The 3,718-nt window shown below is 48.0% G+C and overlaps 1 long non-coding RNA gene across 1 annotated transcript; it reads right to left on the reverse strand.

The window, feature by feature from the left end:
- Positions 1-218: 218 nt before the first annotated feature.
- Positions 219-2,894, reverse strand: LOC112659524 (uncharacterized). The gene is made up of 2 exons (XR_004806760.2): positions 2,166-2,894; positions 219-1,193 (listed from the first exon to the last, which is right to left on the reverse strand). It is a non-coding gene; the product is annotated as an uncharacterized LOC112659524 (long non-coding RNA).
- Between the last annotated feature and the right edge of the window lie 824 nt (positions 2,895-3,718).

Genomic DNA, 3,718 nt, shown 5'->3' on the forward strand with positions numbered 1-3,718 from the left:
GATTTTTCACCTACTATGTACACTTTCCTTTGAAATAAACCCATTACGTTGAACATGAGAGAACTTAAGGAACTTTCTTTTTTTTTTTTTTTTTCTAGATTTGATTTATTTATTTGAGAGAGAGCACAAGCAGTGGGGAGAGGGAGAAGCCTGGATCCCAGGACCCTGGAATCATGACCTGAGCAGAAGACAGATGCTCAACCAACTGAGCCACCAGATGCCCAAGAACTTTCTATTTAATAGAAGACAATAGAAGGGATGTACTGAAATGGCAAATACAGATAGTGAGGGTGGTGTATGAATGACTGGATTTAGATGTGGGGCCCTGGGTTCTGCCTTAGTCCTTTTTTCTCTCCTCCCCGCTCTTCCCAGTCAGGTTGTGCGCTTCCAAGCCTTCTTAGATCCATTCAACATGCCGGGGACCCACGCCTGCACGGCCAGGCAGCTCTGCCTGAGTTCCAGAATGTCCACATGAACCACCAATGGGACATCTCCATTCCTATGTCCCAGCTACACCTAAAATAGAATGTTTCCACAAGCAAACTCCTGCTCAGAGCCCCACCTCTTCCTGTGTCCCCATCTCAAGGAAAAGCATCTTTATGGAGTCGGACCCCTGTGAATTCTCCCTTCCTGCCCCCCACCTGGTTCACCTCCAAGGCCTGTCAATCCCCCCTAAATACCTTCTGCACCTATCCATTGGAAAACTCCAGGCCACTTATCTCACACCTGGATATAACCTGGATATAACCCATGCTGTCTGCCTGTCTCAAAGAATTCATCTACATGTCACCATCTCCACCCACCACCCAGCCCTGCCTGCCCACTGCCCTTAGGATAAAGTCAGATCCGCATTCCTGCAAGCTCTGACCCCACCATACCCCACCCCACCCCTCTCAGGCTCAGTTCCCACATGCTGTTCCTAGAACTTAATGCTCGGCTGGCCGGAGACTCGCTGACATCTTTAGGTTGCTCAAAAATGGACTGCTTCACTCCCAACGTCGGGCTTCTGCTTCTGGCATTTCCTTTTACTGTAATGCTCCGAGTGAGTCCAGTCTGTGCTGAGTCACTCTTGCTCACCCTGCAGCGTGGAGGGCTCAGTAGGTCAGTCGACTTCTGTGGGACAACTTCAGTGGTCTGCAGGCAGGCTATGAGTTGTCCCTTCCTCTCCTGCACCGTCCAACAGATGAAAGATTCTTTAACAAAACAGGAAAAGAAGTCAATTTATGGGACATGTGAATAGGAAAAAACAAAAGAATCTTCCCTCCCAATCTCGATTTTTGACACCCTTGGCCCTGGGCAGAAGGCTGTAACCAGTCCAGCCATGATTTTCCATTTGCCAGAGGAACCCTGGGCAAAATGGGGTGGCATTCTTTAAGAGCTATCTTAAGCAGATGGACACAAATGCAACTCTGTGGCCCCTTCTGTAACAGGGGCCAACCCTCCCCCACCACCCTGACAGTTTCTCTCCATTAGAAGAGAACCTGGTTCTCACGAGTACCCTCTCCACACCCAGTTGACTCCCAGTGATCATTTCCTACTTCTGCCCCCTAAAAAAAGTCACAGTGGTCATGAAGCAGAAGAGCAAGGTTCTTGTCTCACAAAGTCAATGAATCTTGTGAACAAAGGAGAGTGAGTAGAACAAGAGAGTTTTGTTAAGCCAGGATATACGGAAGAAGCTATCAGGGGTGAGAGGAGTCCTACAGAGTTGCCCACGTGGGCCTCCCCTGACAGTCTTTTTTTTTTTTTTTTTTTTTAAGGTTTTATTTATTTATTCATGAAGACACACAGAGAGAGAGAGAGAGAGAGAGGGCGTGAGGCAGAGACAGGCAGAGGAAGAAGCAGGCTCCATGCAGGGAGCCCAATGCGGGACCAGATCCCGGGACTCCAGGATCATGCTCTGAGCCAAAGGCAGATGCTTAACTGCTGAGCCACCCAGGCATCCCCACAGTCTTTTTTAAAAAATATTTTATTTATTTATTCATGAGAGACACAGAGAGAGAGGCAGAGACATAGGCAGAGGGTGAAGCAAGCTCCCTGTTGGGAGCCTGATGCAGGACTTGATCCCAGAACCCCTGTATCACACTCTGAGCCAAAGGCAGATGCTCAACCACTGAGCCACCCAGGCACCCCCACAAAGGAATTTTTATATGTTAAAGTAGACTTACAGGATCTTGGGGGTCCAGCTAAGATTGCCTTTTGCCTTTAGCAAAGCGTCAACATCCAGGTTGTTGAGCCCCCAGAAGAATGTCACTCTGCTTGCCTCGAGGACCTGTGTGTCACTGGGCTGCAAGCAGTAAGGAAATTCAGTAATTTTTCTCCTGCCTCTGTTTCCCACATCAGTGAGATCTCAGGCCTCTGAGTCAGACCGACATCAAGTTTCTGCTCTGTCATTTACTACGTGACCATCAACAAGTTGTATCATCTGAGTGCCAAATGTGCTTGAAAGGAATAAATGAAATGGTAGCGATTCTGCCCTTAGCAGAGTTGGGTCCGTAGGAAGCAAATGACAGGCATTATTATCATCATTAAAACTCTTTAAGTTCTTATTTAAAAAGAAAATGTTATTACAATAAAATTGACGTTTTCTCTGGATGTACAATTTGAATTTTAGCACATGTACAGATTCATGTAACTGTTCCCATCATCAGAATGCATGACAATTCCATTATTCCTCCTCCCCCCAAAAAACTCCCTCCTGCTCTGCCTTTCCCTTCCCTACTCATGACCCCTGCCAACCACTAGCCGGTTCTCTCTTCCTACAGCTTTGTCCTAGAAGGGCACCTGGGTGCCCCAGTCAATTAAGCATCTGACTCTTGATTTTGGCTCAGGGCTTGATTTCAGAGTCATGAGATTGAGCCCTGAGTCAGGGTCCGCACCAGGCATGAAGCCTGCTTCAGATTCTCTCTCTCCCTCACCCTCTACCCCTTCCCCATCTCTAAAAAAAAAGCATATCATATCCATGGAATCTGATAGTATATAACCTTTGGAGACTGGCTGTTTTCACTCAATATTAGGCCTTCATGATTCATCCAAGGTGCTGTGTATCAATGGCTCCTTCCCTTTATCATCCAGGAGTAGACACATCCTGGGAACTGCTTCCTTGCCTTTCACCTCAACCAACTGTCTACACTAGATAGACACAAATAGGTGCTACAAGGACTTAGCCTAGAAGTCACTCTCCCTAGGGAAGCTGGTGGCCCCCAGACTTTGTGTCAGCTGCCCTTTCTATTAGCCTCCCATAAGCAAGCCCTCCTGAAAGAAAAGGGATTGAATCCACCTGTATGGTTTCAGGGAGAGAAAAATCTGGTCCCCTCAGTGGTAGCAAATGAAAGACACCAAGGGGCTGACAGCTGGTGTCTGGGGAGCAACACTGAGCCTGGATCTCCCTGCGCTCCAGGACCTGCCGTCTGCAGCCAGAGTCAGGCAGCCCATTCTACTGTTCCTTCCACTTACCAGTCACAGGACAGAACAGGCTAGAGCCCGTGAGTAGGAAGAAAACTTTCAGAGGGCAAGGGAGAGATTGAGCAGGAGAGAGTGGCTGTTTGCAGCCTGAATAGCATCTTTCTTTGCACTATTTTCTTCCTCCAGATTGGTTTAGAGGCACAGCCCAGCTGCTGCCCTGACTCTTGTTCGGGCTTATTGTCTAAAGGCACCTCCTTCCTCAGTACTGTCAGAGAACAGGAGGGATGCCTGCCTCCGACTTGTCCTAGAAACGTCT

Source organism: Canis lupus, chromosome 18, assembly GCF_003254725.2.
Source record: "Canis lupus dingo isolate Sandy chromosome 18, ASM325472v2, whole genome shotgun sequence".
Lineage (NCBI taxonomy): Eukaryota > Metazoa > Chordata > Mammalia > Carnivora > Canidae > Canis > Canis lupus.